Source organism: Cygnus olor, chromosome 12 (assembly GCF_009769625.2).
Source record: "Cygnus olor isolate bCygOlo1 chromosome 12, bCygOlo1.pri.v2, whole genome shotgun sequence".
Taxonomy (NCBI): domain Eukaryota; kingdom Metazoa; phylum Chordata; class Aves; order Anseriformes; family Anatidae; genus Cygnus; species Cygnus olor.
In genome coordinates, this window is record NC_049180.1 from 10,936,542 (window position 1) to 10,952,849 (window position 16,308).

The 16,308-nt window shown below is 40.1% G+C and overlaps 1 long non-coding RNA gene across 1 annotated transcript in view; it reads right to left on the reverse strand.

Moving 5' to 3' along the window:
- LOC121076722 overlaps window positions 1–6,261 on the reverse strand; it is a 123,275-nt gene extending 117,014 nt beyond the window's left edge. Inside the window, exon 1 of the long non-coding RNA XR_005823680.1 lies at window positions 6,166–6,261. This is a non-coding gene — a long non-coding RNA (uncharacterized LOC121076722). The remainder of the gene's footprint in view (window positions 1–6,165) is intronic.
- Window positions 6,262–16,308: the final 10,047 nt, after the last annotated feature.

Genomic DNA, 16,308 nt, shown 5'->3' on the forward strand with positions numbered 1-16,308 from the left:
GGCAAGAGAGAGAGAGAGAGAGAGAGAGAGAGAGAGAGAGAGAGAGAGAGAGAGAAAGAGAGAGAGAGAGAGAGAAAGAGAGAAAGAAATCTAGTTAGGCTACAGCAAGCAATGATTTCATTCATTCACCTCATTCTTCATCCACAGACATGTTCAAAATCATTCAATATAAGTAAATGTAATAGTGAAGCTGTTCGGAGACTGCTGTGAAGTATCACTCAGAAAAGAGTGCAGTTGGCTAACTTCATGATCTTGCCTGCATTTGTGGCCCACTTTTTCAGTTCCTAATGTGGATTAAAAATAGCACAGCTAATATTCCTAACCATAGTTCAATCCTGAGCCACACTGGCTTACAGAAGGTTTTTTGATTTTTTTGATGCACTTTAGCTTATCTGAACAGTACTCAAAGGTTACACAGAGCCAGTCACGGCTCTTGGTGTCAAAGTGTAGTTCTCTACCTAGTAATTAAGAGCACTTCAACTGAGGGACGGAGGAACGTGCTGAGCCCCAACCCCATTCAGCCTGATGCACATGAGCAGCCTAGGTAGTTCAAGGGGACTGGCTGTGTGAGAGTGTGGATCTTTGTATCTTTAATAGTGAGGAGCTCCTGCGTGTACAGTAAACATAAATCTTCAGGACTTCAAGTTACCCATGCTAGAGACTACAGAAAGCATAAAATACAGCTCACATGTTGCTTTAAACCATCTCTTGGCTTCTTTTATGCCACCAGTAGAAAAATGGGATTTTTCCAATTGTTTATCCTTACTGTGTTTTAATGTCCTCTCTTGAAATATAGCACAGAGTGGTCTAACAGCACTTCAGGAGCACGATCAGGAACAACCACACAGCTGTGGAGTGGTTTGAGCCCTCTGCTGCAGTACACCATATCCCTGTTACTTCTGTGGTGACCCATGGAAAGGGCAACCTTACAAAACATGAGATTGCTGTTGAGTTTTCATGACTGGTTAAATGAGCCAAAAGTCATTGTGATTCATGAAATCATTTTTATGCATATCAATAGGATTGCCTATCCTGTGATAATTGCATAGTTATGGTTATGAACCTTATAATTAACCTATCTTTAAAAAAAAAAAAAAAAAAAAAAAGCAAGCAACAGACCAGTCAGCCCAAAAGAGGAATAGAGGAATTCCTGTGGTGCACTACATTACACACAATTACTGCAAATCAGCACAATCTTAATTATTAATCTTTTGTATTTGCATAGTACTTTTCATCCAAAAACACTCTGAAAGCTGTGTACAAAGAATACCAAAGAAATGCTGCAAGCTCTGGAATCCTGGAGCAACACTCCCCTGTCTCGGGGAGCATTCAGTAAGTGGGGATGAAAGTCCTTGGCCCCTCACACCAAGACAAACCCTGCCACAAATGGAAAGTACCACAGGACTTCTGAAATTCTTATAAACGCAGAAAGGAGCTCTGCTTTGATATACAGGGAGCTGAAACTTTTGCATTTGTCTTATTTGGAAGAAAGCAATCTTGAGATATCTTACAAGCATTTCAGTACAAAATGCTAGACATGACAGTTCATGCTTCAGTGCTGCTGAAGAACCCACAAACTGCTGAATCGACCAAATCAGTCACACACATTTCCCAGTCTTTACCTTGTCACTTCCATGCTGCCCATTTATGCTATGAACACTTTTATTTTCCCTCTTCTTGCTTATCTGTGCTGTTCAGCCATCTTCTGCTCATTCAAATCCTTCCTCACAGAAGCTTGAGCAACACAACTCAAGGAGGAAGTTAATTTTAAAAACAATAGTTAAAATATATATGGCTCACTATCTAATTATGCATGAGATCTCTCTCACTCATACAGATAATAAACTCTGTAGAACAAGTATTGTTCCTTTTTTTTTTTTCACTCTTATAGGCCAAGTAGTTTGTCATCTTCTAATAAATTTATTGCTAGGCTTACGTAATAGCTAAAATACACCTCTCTACTTGGTATTCATAAAGCAATGCATGTTGGTCAATTAAATCACAGCAACATTGTGTGGCCTCTCCATTGTCACAGGTTCTTTAAAAGATCGTTGCAGATACCCCAAGAATAGAACAGTTCTGGTTTAAATACAGACTATCAGAGTCAGAAAACAGGTCCTGCTCACACAGACGCTGGGATGTGTCACACCACATCCATACACCGAGGTGTCACTGAAGCAGTGTTACACACTGCTGCTATTTACCTCCTTTCAGGGGGTCAGCAGAAAAACTTCTGCCCAGATCAACTCCCACTTTCACACCATAGCCATGACATTGCTGTATAATCAGACAATAGCAAAAATAAATAAACAAACATTGTCAGTGCTGTCTCCTCACTCCTGTTTACATTTTAATGAACTACTCTAGTAATAACTTCCAGTTTCCCCATTTCCAGAAAGGCAGCACTCCATAAATATTGAGTTGTACTATTATCTGCTGACGTACCAGTTTTCTATAAACAGAGAAAATCCAGACTTATCACTGGGCCTAGCTGTTGAAAAAGGTTAGTATAGCTAAATAACAAAACAGGAATGTTGTTTACTTGTTAATGTTCTACTAATGAAAAAAAGCTGTTATGGCTTTGATTAATCTAGACCATACTGGACAATTCTGGCATAACTTTCCTCGAGGAGTGACTATTGATTTCCTTTTCATTCTACACTTTGATACAACATATCTGGAATCTAGCCCGGGTTTCATAACTGCTACTATCTCCACATTAACAGCCTGTGCAAGATTAGAAATAGCTTTTGAAGATAGATGCAAGGGTGAGGCAATCCAAGAATTTTCTCCATTGCCACAGGTTGAGCTTTTACATCTGTCTAACAGCTTTTAAGGAATTAAAGGTGTTTGTAGGCATGATCAAATTCATCAATTGCAACTAATTAATTCTGCCATTGTTTAATCTTTTAGCACAGCATTGTTTTTTGTCTTCCTTTCTCTGTCTGTATTTATAATACCTGGTGTAGACACAGTAATTACCAGATACTATGGGATGGTGACTGCTTTATCAGCATGAGCTTGGGAGAGCCACACAGTCTCATAAATGGTGAAGTCAAGGGAGTAATACTAACAGTCTCAAGTAAGTGCCAGTAAAATCTTTGTACTACTCCCCTCCATCTCATATCTCGTATTCGGTCTAATGATACTCTGTTTATAAGTCTGTATTCTGTACCGACTCGCTCCTTCTGTTGATTTATACACACACAGGGCACAGGCACTGCATGTCTGAAATGTACAGGTAAGGTAAGTACTTTTCACCTACAAAGAGCACCATAATCAAAAGTCCACGGTAATTTCCAAACACAAAAAAATTTGTAAAGAATATTTTTAAAATACTGAATATAGTGTGTTAATTGCTTGGTACATGTGAAACATCATCAGAATGTATTCTGGTCATTTCTAGGAACACATAGCAGAATCAGTGACGTAGTATTCATGTCTCAAATAAGTCTTCTTTGAGCATTGGTATATTCTATTTTTCTGTTTTACTTCCTCAACAATCACAGAATAGTTATGCTAAAAAATTTGCATCTGAAAGTCATAAACGGCCCAGCCATATAGTGCTGGGTTAATGACAAAAACACTGCAATAAATTAGGAGTTTTGTCACTTTGAAATAACACAGATTAGGACCTGGCCCATGGAATGGTTATGAAGCAATGACACAACACCGAAACCAAAGTCAACTGCAGTTCCACAACGGACTGAAAAAGCCTTTTCCAGCAGTTAGGGAAACAGCAGTGCCATGTAAAAAAGGACAAGAAAAAAAAAAAAAAAGAAATTTCCAGTCCTTCCTTTTCGATACATCCTTTGAAATTGGTATGTCTGTGCAAAGAAGGTCATAGGATAAGAGTGGCAAAGAGAAAGCCTCATGAAAAGGAAATCCAGAGAGCTCAAAGAGCTGGCTTGGTTAGCAAATGCCAAGAAGAGACGAGATCATTGTTTATGAGTACAGCCGCAGGAATAAGCACTAAAGAAGGAAAACCCATTTAAACTCATAAACAGTGTTTGCTCATTGACAAATTAATATAAGCTGGCCTGGAATAATGTCAGCTGATAATCAAAAGAACGTTTCTAATTATCAGAGCAATCAGACTTCGGAAAAACCTTCAAATCAGAGCAGAAAAAAAAATGACTTTCAGTACATTTATAAAGAGAAGCATACATTGTGGGGTCTGTGTACAAGGGTCTCAGTGGTCTTAAAAGCTTGCCATTCTTGGGTACACACATATGACACAAAACAAGGGACACACCAAAGGAAGAGGTCTGTCTGACACTAACTACATTTTTCAGTTAAATCAAGCTCTCTCAAGGTCTCTTTTGTGGGCCAAAGAGTGGATAGGACTGGTTAAGGAAGGACTAGGCAATGGAAACCCACCCTCAGTGTGGCAGAGGTTTGAGAGATGCCAGACAAGGTAAGGTGTGCCACAGCCCCCATACTTAATGGCTGGCACGGATGAAGTGCCAGCGCAGGCACCTGGACTCCTCTGACTGTCAGCTGCAATTCGCCTTTGACAATTGGCAAGTGGCACTGCTGCCCAGTGGTGGACGGAAGAGAGGGAAACAAAACAAAACAAAAAACTAAAGCTGTGCAAACAACAGAAAAACAAATACTAGGTAAAGAGTTTTCAGCTCCGTAAAAGGTTTCTTCTAGGACATGAACAGTTATCAAGGGATGTTGCAACTCCCTGTTAGGAAGAGCTCTCCACCACTGACAATGGCTGGGGAACAGAGCGACCTCTGGGCACTGAATGTCTTCAGAGATCAGCTGCAGAAGTCTCTGGCTGAAAGTTCTAGGAAGAGTTGATTATATCTTGGAGGAGGAATAGTGACAAAATGACCTTTGCACCCTATCTATTTATTTATATATTTATCATCCTGAGCGGTGGGTACAGGTTTTCTACTTTTTCCTTGAAACCACAGAAATAAGAGAGAAAGGGAAGCAAGTGCCCAAACTCAGCTTCCAGTGACCCTGTACAAAACCAGTAGCAGGATTTGCTTCATAGCCCTGAAAAGAGCAAGCCACGCTCTGGATTTGGTTTCTGCCAAAGCTCATTTCAGAAAAGCTATAGGCCTAATGGGAGCACAGACTGGGCTTTCCTATCCATAATCTAGTATCCTGAAAAGCCAAAAACCCATGCTGAACTGAGCTACTGAGAAGTTTTCTAGCACAAAGATCAAGGGTCATGGGAATGGGCTGTATTTCAATGAATATGCTCCCTCTTCCTAACAGTGAGATCCAATCTCATGTGCACCAAGTAGATTATTACCGCCTTGGTGTCCAGTTGCATTCACATGCAGAGTCACTTGGAAAAGTGAAAAATCTGCTTCCTATATTTAAACTAGATAATACAGTTACAAAAAAAAAAAAAATATTTCCCACTTTACTGTTTCACGCTGGTTTCATCACTTCTGTGGACTCTCTTACCCTCTTCTCCACAGTAGTTTAGTCCACGACTACTGCTCCAGCCTATATCTGGGGCTTCTCCCATTTCAGCACTGGCACATACTCAGCAGGATACACAGACATACCACAGCAATGACAACCACTGCATTTTCTCTAAAGGAATTATCACAACCACGAATTTGAGGCCTCAGCTCTCAAAGCCCAGTGTGTTTTTCAGCTTCTCCCTTTATGTAGCGCTAATTATTATAACATTGTTCTAATCACTGTAAATATGATACAGAGTCTACTAGACAAGAAAATCCATGGCTCCATTTTTCACATGAAGTGAACTTGGAATGCTGTTGTAATGCAACAGTAAAGAAAGCATGAGTACTCCTTGCACATATAAACAGAAGAACGTCAGTACGGCAGAAAGATGACATTAGCACTGTGGCAAAACGTAGTGCCATGAGTTTTATACCCAATCTTCAAAGGGGATTTGACAGAGTTCGGAAGAAAACAAGAAAAATAATTTGAGCTCCGGAAAATCCACCTTTTAATCAGACTCTTCAGGAGCTCAATCTATTTACAGAAGAAAAGATTAGGAAGGGATCTGTCCATGGGGAATGTCTACACAGAAATTTGCAGTCACAATGGATAGCAAAATAAAGTGATAGTTTTCAAGAATGTGGTTTGAGCAGGGGAAATAGTCTAGCTAAATTAGCACACAGATTCACCAGGATAATTTTCCCCCCACCTCAAGCAGCAGTAGCTCACCTGGGCTCCACCGCTGCTGTAGCCAGGCTGCTGCCGGGACCCAAGAGGCCCAGGATGTCAGTACTACTAGCGCACCGCTTCGGTGTGTCCACTGTAAAGATAGACAGTTGGCCTGCTCAGTGTCCCATGTTAGGGGAAAAAAATGATAGCCTTTGATTTACAGACAAAAGCATAACAGGACACAAAGGAAGCAGAAGTTTTAGACAGGCAAAATACATGTCATGTATTTTTAATAGTGCAAGTTGTTAGGATTGTGGGATTGAAGCCTTTACATCAAGGTCAGATGTCTTGGTACCCTACTAGAAGATAATGTTTCCTGCAGGTATCACTTGATGAAAATCTATGGCCTTTGCCACACAGGTCAAAGCATTCCCTTCCAGCCCAAAGAACATAATTAATAAGGGCAGTAACACAGTAGGTAAAGGACAGAACGCAGAAGGCCACAGGCAAAAGCAAAAATTAATAAATAATGGTCTGCAACACTCTCATACAGAGCTTCACATGTTCCATGTGATAACTAATTAATCATAGCAACAACTTTGTACTCTACGCTGCCTTTCATCCAGCACCTCAAAGTGCTTTACAAATGTTAATTAATATGTAGGCTGTACTTTAAGGGAAGATATTATAGCATTGGCCTCAGTCAATGTTAATTTGTTCTTCAACAGCATGGCTTGTTGACTTACCATTGAAACATAAAATGTGCAGATCTTCCTGGCAACAAATCTGAAAATGTGTTTCTTCATTCAAATATAAGCTATTCCATTGTATTGCTGACAATATGGCATGATCCATCCCTTCACATTGTACTCCAGTATAACCTCACATAACACAGCATGGTTGAAATGTAAGAGGAGATTAACTTTTCACAAGAAAATTGGATAACTGGTATTTTAGTCTGAGCATCTGGCGCATTTTTAGCTAAACTGTTTCCTTCAAAAGCTATTTTTTTTTGGTGGTGTTTTGCATTCACATACAACAAATGTTTCACTAACTTTAGTTCAACAGCCAAGACAGAAAGCTAATTTCTTTGCTGTGGTAACCAGACCAGGGCTACCCAACATGACTGGATATCTACATGTTTTACAATTATTCAAATTCCTCTATTTAGCACTGTAAATTTACACGATATTTTATATACATTCAACCAGTGTCTGGTCATACAATCAATCTCTTGGTTTCAAAGCAAACACATGCATGAATGAGATGCAGGACTTATCCAACATTCCCATTAAAAAAAAAAATCATAATGGATTGTGCTTTAAATTCTTTGAGTGTGTTCACGTTGTGCTCACATCCCTGACTGCAGAGTTTCTGAAACAAAACTTTTGGGTGCCCCAATGATCAGAGCTTGGAAAGGTCAGCTATAGTTCCCCTCTGTTACACAGGATAAATACAAGATGGTTAAGAGTTGGAAAGCTATTACAAACCCTCACAACTTCTCTTTTCCTGTCTTCTTAAATAAAATCAGAACAGTACATCCAGACAACCTTAAATTTACACTGTTAAAAAGCCCTGTATAATCTCCATAATAATAAATGAAGAATATCTTCTTATGTTATTCAAGTTTTATATCAAAAACATCCTTGAAAATGTACATTTTACAAATGTGTACACACACATACACACTTAAGATGTTGGAAGGAAATGCTAAAGAAAGGCAATACCAAGCTAATCTAATCACTAAAGCATTAAAATCACAAAAGCTCTGTAATATTCTGCAACAAGCATTTATCATTTATTTTGGGAAACACTTCCCATCTTCATGCCCTTGAAAAATACCAGCACCGCAGGCTAGAAACAAAATTTCTAACTTTCGAAACAAAAAGAAAGCACAGGGGAGCCAAGCCTCACCTTAAATAAGGGTTGGAGAAGGAGAACCGAGAGGAGGGGGAAAAAAAAAAAAAAGAAAAGAAAAAAAAGACTACAAGGACTACACTGAACAGGTGTCTGCATAATGACAACATGAGTAGAACTAATAAGCTTAATTTCAGCAAGCTTTGAAGTCAGGTGCAGGCTATTAAGAGAAACAGGGGGTTAGCAGTCCTGGGAGCACATCTACTAATAGTATTACTCAAATAAGAAGCCATTTCTTCATAAATAAGCAGCTATTTCTTTACTACTTGGATGGTCATAACAAACTAGTACTTAGAGCTTTCTTTTATCAGTAACTCTCCTAAGATAATGCAAAACATATTGGAAATGGACACACTTTACTGTGTCTGTTACATGGCTCTGTGTAGGTGTGTGCACACGTGTAGAGCAACTGCTTCTAAATTATGCAAAATGACTACCCATGTTACCTTTCCCCTAATTTGTTTATAGTTTTAAAATACAGATAATGTAGCTGTAAAAAGACGAAAAACTTCTGCCTACTGACCAGTATCACATTTCAGCAAGCCTGAAATGTTCTATGTGTATGCTTAGAAATGGCAGTAAAGAACTGGAAAGAGTCAGCCTGTTGCTTGAATCATGAAGCAAGTAGTCTTCTGCTGCTATGAAACCAAGACATATTTCAGCTTCTCATCCTTTCTCCCATTCAGGGACGTGAAGAGCACAGTGCCAGGGACAACCTTCTGACATTGTTGTCTTTTGGGGGCTTACAAGTGCTTTTTAATAAGAACAATCTTTTTTAACCTGAGATAAAAAGTAACATAAAAATGAATGTAACTCTCATTTAAACACAGCTTAAATGTGTTGATACAATATTTGTTTGAATTCTTAAGGGTGCAGGAACAGCAGCCTCCTGAGTTCAACAAAACACTGCTGTCACTTCATTGAATCTATCATCATCTTCCATTATTATATCATTTAAATTCTTTTAGACTAAACATAAAGACTGTGCTCTTCAAAACCTAGCATGTACGGCATAGCTCGAGATAGTAGATATCTCTATTAAAACCACCTATTCTTCCATGCACCTTTCATTTCACTAGGAATGCTGAAACTTAAAGAACTATGATTACATCAGTTTGTGACCCACTGTTTTTCTGGTTAGAGTTTTTCTTTTAAACCCGTAGTAGATACACATTGTCAAGGTCAGGGATATTAAAAGTGATTTGTTAGATGTAAAATACTGTTTATTATAGTCTAAAGAGCAAGCCAGCTTGAAATAATAAATTAGTGCCAGATGAAAAACTGCCAGAATTCTCTATTATACATGCCTTTCCCTGGAAAGGATCCCAGATTTTTTTTCTTGATAGGCTCTTTTACTAAAGACTGCCTGACTTATGGAGTGTGAGCAAAAGTTATAGCTTATAAAAGGGTCAGTGAGGAGCATTAAGGGGCTCTGAAAACAACAACAACAAACAAAACTTGTGTACAAACTGAGCTGTGTCTACAGCCTAAATGCTACAAAGCTGATGAACTGCAACAAACGGTAAGAAAAAATTATGGAGTTCACCCACGTAATTGAACTGGGTCAGATACTTGTAGCATCATCAGAAATCTGAAAACCGCACAAAGGAAGAAACCTCAGTTATTCCTGTCTTCCCCACTGCTCTGCTTTGCTCTGTGTAGTTTCACAGACAGCAAACATCTAAAAGAAACAAATTTTCTGAATTATGCATTTCATCCTTAACGTGAACTGATGTGATTTTGGAGGAACATATCTTGATATCATGAAAGACCAAAGCACTACTGATGCCAGTAGGAAGGATGGACTTTGCTGAAAGACTGCTTCTTGATCTAACATAAATGTTGCCAGGTATACTGCGAATTGTTATCTGTAGGTATTCTGAGATGGAAAGTTACATACTTGGAATCGATGTCCTTTTTTTTTTTAACTGTGAGACTAAGGAGAAATGGAAAAGTCAGCCTCTTTCTCTCATCTATGATTACTGATTTCACCACTACATGCTGAGAAAGCAGGGTGGGACCATCGGTCACTGCAAGTCAACGTTAACAGTAGGGGCATAAGGAAGTGCTTAAACCCAAGCAGCTGGCTGTTGCTGGGAACCTGGAAAGAGAAAGGGATGACTAGAAATCTTAATTGTACATGTTGCAAATATCATGTAGTTCCAGGTCTGTTGGACTGCTGCTTCCTCACAGATACGCCAAAAAGTGCCATCAAAAGCAGTCTGCCAGCAATAAAGCAACAAAGAGGCCCCCACCAGAATGGTCAATGCTGAAAATAAAAGTCATGTTATAAATGTTTACATGATGTAAGTTTGGAGTGTAGAGTCCAATAATTCTCACTGGCTCTTCTCTCTCACTTCCGTTCTTGGCAGCTAGATAACAAGTTCAGCCAAGCAACTTACTTAAAATGTACTGACATGAATCCCCATAGTGTAAATAACATATCTTACCTATGAAGGGTGATTATGTTCCCTTTATTCTTGAAAATAACATCTTCCTAGGCTTTTCACGAAAATCAATTGTTTGCATTCTTCATACAGTTTACAGTATAGTCTATAAACACAATACTGAGTATAGCTGTTAATAACTAGACGTTTGAAATGGGCCCAAAACTAAACCATGGAGCTGACACCCCAGAGCACAGAGGAAGTTTGAATCTGAACATTGCATCTCCAGTCTGTCTCTGTGGGAAATGAATTCACAAAGCAATAATAATATCATAAACAGCACTTAACGTGTTAGGGCTGATCCTGCCAACCCGTACTCCTCCAGCACAAAAACTCTTGGCAGGTCTTATGCAGTGCTGAAGTCTCACTGAAACTCTCTAAATGGGCCTTATGTGGGATTTAAGAACAATACCATTGCCAAAGGGTGACATTAACCCTTCTTGCCTGTACCACTGAAATCAGTCATCATGCTGGCGTAAGCAATACATGATATACACAAGTAGGTCAGCCTATACATCACCTCTGCAAAAACACCAGCCATCTGATTTTTGTCATCCTGTCTTTTGGGATTTTATTGCTAGTGATTTGTAAATAAGGGCAGATAAATCTCATGAGCAAAGAAGTCATGAAACACATTTGGGGCATCTTCTGCAACATTATAATTGCTGTCATCTGCTCCACAGAATCAGAACCTTCTTGTTGACACTTTCTGCAGCTGACAGTCCAGCTCAGTCCGGCTTTATGTTTGTCAGGGACTGGCCTGGAGGGTATCGTACAAGCTGAGAAGGAAGCCAGAGAAAGCAAGTGCTGTGTTACTGGAGGAGGTGCAGACAAGCTGAACATGTTGGAACAGTACAGCTCTGCTAGCTGAGATCTGTCCCCTGTCCTCACACTACTGGCACTGGCTACAGTTTCATTCTCCAGCTGGCTAGATGTGTATCTTCCACAGCAGACCAGCATTACCCTCCTGAATACCCATGCTTCTTGCCTAGGGACTCTCACAGTTGAGATTTTCTTTTCTCCCGTGACACATCCACAGACATTCAAGTTTTGTCTGTATCTTAATAATGCATTTTCAGAATGTGAATTCCTGGAGCAATTCTTTACCTTTCATTCTTCTACAATGTCTAATGAAAGCATTACAAGTGAAAGTACAATTTGGGCAAAAATTCCAGACAGTGAAGAATGTTTTCTGTGCAAAAAAGAAATATGCATATGCAAATACTGCATATTGATAAGGCTACTTGCATGGACAGGTACCATAGGGGTACTTGCATAGACAGGTACGCAAAGGTATATGCACTGCCCAATTTGCATGCTGTCACCTAATGTTTGCCTATGAAATTCAGAGGTATATCTGCACCAGTTTATCGCACGTTCTATTTAACTACTGAATTTTTAATGTGTTTCTTCACTCTAATCTCAAACTGAACTTCCAGGGATTTACTGTGAAAGATTAAAGTGAGTATTTAAAACAAGGGAAATTGCCTTAGCAACACTTAAGTTATTATCACCTTTCAATCTAGACAAGTCTCAAAAGCTAAAAATAAAAAATAATAAAATAATAAAAAACCACTGACGCATACTCTTTTCAAGTTGGAGGTGTAAGATGCCAAGAAGTAATACTAAACTGCAGCTGCCCTAGGAAACCTAGTTCAGGACAAACCAGACTAACAGTGTAGATTCTTTATGCTGGGGCAAAGGAAAAATCAGCAGTATGGGTTGGGATCAACAGAGATGCAGTGGTGTGATTCTCAGACAATGTCGTCTTACTTTGGCCCTCAGTTTCACTCTCGAAAGGTTTATGCACTGTCAGAAGTGATGGGAAACCTTCTTTGCAAAAGAAAAAGCACTGCTTAGACAGTATGGGACATGCTAGAACCAGAGCTCAAGAACCTGCTTTTTGACACCAGCAGTCACAGGAGTGCCTTGACACAGCAGCTCTGAATGCTGGCAGCAAGGAGCCTGAGAAGCTCTGCTGCCTTAGCAACATCACTAATTCACCCCCACAGCAACAGTGGGGCTCCATGAATGGGAACATTAAACAGTGGGGCTTAAACTTGTCCTAGAATATCATGTATTGCCATCATCAGTGATAGCTCTTCTGTTGTACAGCAGAATGAGCATGTTTCAAGATCCCAGCCTGCTTAGGAGTTTCTTGTTTGTTTCAACTTTCCCATGAGTTGCGCCCTGCAGAACCACCATCCTCTTAGCTTCCACAAAAACAAAGTTCCTGCTCTTCTTGTCATACCTAGCCCTTTATCTGCTGCAGTATACCAAGCAAAAAACCTTTAACTGGAACACAACAAGGTCAACTGGAGAGACACATTATTTTTTTTTGTTTGATTGCTCATATACTCATGACTGACCCCTTCCTCCTGACACATTCCCATCTGGGATTTGGAGAACATGTCACAGAATTCATACCATTTGAGATTTATTTACTTGCTGTTTTGCAGCTTTCCTTACGGCAACTGGAGCATAAAAGATTTCAGAGATAACTGAAAGTAAACAATAAAAAAAAATACATCTCCAACTGAATTGCCCGTGTCAGCAAAAATGGCTAACAGCTGACTGTCAAGTAAAAAAAAAAACAAAACAAAACAAAAAAAAACACTATCTTTGTGGTTAAATAAACAGAAGACGAGCTTACTAAAATGTAACTTCATGCTATATATATACTTGAGCAAAGTTGGAACCCTTTCCTAGCAGACCTTTAGCAGATGTCTATTAAAACTGCTGCTGGAACACAGCAATACAGCAGGCTGGGTTGGAACTCATCCTCTGGCACGCTGGGTGTTACACATGGATTTTGCTTCCACTACAAGACAAAATTCTCAGAAAAGCACCTTTTTAACTAGCTGCTGAGCCATTATACCTTCCCTTACCACCCCTCAGCAAAAAAAAAAAAAAAAAAAAAAAAAAAAAGACAACTTGGGATAAATACATAAATACTAGTTGTACAATCATATTGCCTATTACTTTTAATAAAGTTACCTCCACTAATTGTAATAATGTTTTCATTTGTTTCTGCTGTCTGGCAACCCCTGGCAATTTTCAAAATTAAGTCCTCTTTTCACATAGTGATTGAGGAACTGAAATGCTACAGCACTGTAATATTGTTATAGTTTCACTGCATCTGAAATCCTGCTACTCATTCCCAAATAGTTCCAAATAATTTCTCCTGAACGCTGAAGATTTCTTTATGGATTTACAGAGCTTATATCTGAAATGAGATGGTCCCACAATATAAAAAGCAATTTATAAGATTTGCTTAGCAGTTACATAGACATTTTCACCCACAAACCTCAGATACTCTAAAGCAGAGGCAAATTGTTTAGCTTTAGTACACAGACAAGCAAAAAGACACAGGAAAGACACACCAGCTCTGCAGAAGAGGTGGTGCTGGAACCCGGGTCCTCTCACATTTCCTGTTCCATGACTTATTCACCGGGATTACATTCCTCCCATTCTCTGGGCATCTTTCCACCTTTTAATTAACCTCCAGTAGCAACCATTAACTTGCCTGGAATTACTAAAGAAAGGGGAACTGAAGGTCATCTGAGTATTTGAGGAGATGGGATAGAAGCCCACCAGCAATCTAATAGCAGGCTCACTCCTGGCAGGGAACATTGCCACATGGTTCTTTCAAACCTTCTCTGGCAGCAGAAAGATACTGCAATGTAAAATACAGCCAGGAGTCATGAAGTCTAATGAAGAGCCAGAACGAATTCCTAGGCTTTTTCCACCTCAGTTCCACTGATACAATGAAGTGATTCCCAACAAACAGCACAATCGTTCTGAGTGCCAAAGCATGAATCAGCACATTGGTCCTCTCTGACCAAGGATTCTCCAGTGGTTATCACACTATTCTGCAAGGCCTTTGCTCTACTCAGATCTCCTCTTGCCAACAAAATGAAACCTCCCATGTTTGATTTTTGAGATCTGTCATAGCACCTCATTCAGGGTAAAGCAGTCTCACACTAACTTACTTTGCACATTTCAGTTCTGTAGAGGCTCAAATCAGTTCAGACACTACAAGAAATATGTTAAAATTTACCCTTAAGCACCAGTAGAACAACATTTACATGCTGTCATGTACAGTAATTGAATATCTGCTTCTCTCAGGCATCTGACAGCCAACATTCAGTGACTGCACTGTCATCTTCTTGCATTTTTTCCACACTCGCTTTTTGACGTGGGACAACCCTACCAATATCCTGCCACTCAAGGCTTAACAATAACCCATTTGAAAGTATAAGTATTTTGTGTCCTGTACATATTCTAATACAATTGAACTAAATCAAAGCAGTAGATACAAGCATTCTGAATAACAGGCCATGTTTATTTACAAAATGCATAGGTGTCCAAGGATTAACTCTACTGAAAGATGCAGGCATTTTGAACCATAATGTAGGAGGAAGGTAGGTGGCTTAGTAACAAACTGATGTAAAAACCTGACACCTAATCTGGATATGCCCTAACTTCCAAGGAACCCTTGATGTTTGTCTCATATTCTTATTCCCTGAGTTCTGCTCAGTACCTACACAACAGCTAACCTGGATCAGGATGAAGGAATTCAGCAGCAATCGCCCACCAAGGCCTCTTGACTTGCCAGACAGTCTCAGCTATGCCTGACAGCAATCAGAAGGCCTCGCTCTTTCAAAACACAGAGAGCAATGCACGCTGTGTTGAAGACATGCTCATGTGCAGAAAGTAATTCAGGACTCAGTGGACCAGAAGATAAAAAGGAGAAGCCAATATGAACTTATCTCCCTCACCAGGTGCTCAGAGAGTTCACCTCGGAACTGTCTGAAACTGGGACTAGACCCTGAGTCCTTAGTCACTGATGGATTCATTCCCTCCCTTGCACTCGTCCTGTCTCACACAGTCTCGTCTTCCTTCTCACAGGCAGCAGGTACCACAAGAGGGGTGAAAGCAAGCTCTCCTGGGAGGAAGAAGGTACAAGCTGGAGCCTCTTCTACCTGAGGAGGCTCTGAACATCGGCTTCCTCATTAAACTGCTGGAAAGTTATACACAAAAGTGGGTAAAATCACCTTTTAAAAAAGAGTGATTTCTACGTAATTCTTTCATAGAACAGGAGCCACTGCACATCCTCAGGAAGGTGGTTTGAGCTACGAATCCACAGCTCCTGCTTTGTGGGCCCACAGATCCGCCTGCATGGCTATGTATTCCCATGGGAGAGCCAGTGCCCCCACGCAGAGCCAATGTAGGGCTCCACTCTCTCCACAGGCCAGGTGCTGGAAGAGAGCCCTACAGGACATGGTATGCAACCACTTGTACAGACTGGAATGAGACCTGAGTGAGCTCAGGTACCAGAGATTATCGATACAAATACATTAACTTCATGCTCTGCCTATGCTGGTTTACCCTCATCAGAAGGATGGCAGGCTGTCCCATAGGAACAATACTGTAACCCAATTACACCATTTCTCGTATTCAAACCAGCTCATTTGGCAGTCACCTTGGTACCACTGCGCAGCCTCCCCAGTACTCCATTAGGATGTTAAGCCAACACTGCCCAAGAACTAAGTTCTTACCTGAATCTGTCCTCCAAGTCTGAAAATCTGGTCAAAGTACACACAGCAGGAGTTTCCCTCATCTCACTGAGTACCCCATGACCACTGCCTTGAGTTTCCCTCCCAGATTAATCCAGCTCTGTTCCCTTGCAAACTGCTCAATGCAAACTGTCTACTATGCTGAAAAAAGTAAGATAAAAGAAAATTCAATCAGAGGATGAGAGCACTGAAAGGGTAAGGGGGGAGCCCAAGCCTAGAATATGAAAGTGTCTACCCAGAACAAATCAAGAGTTGACTGC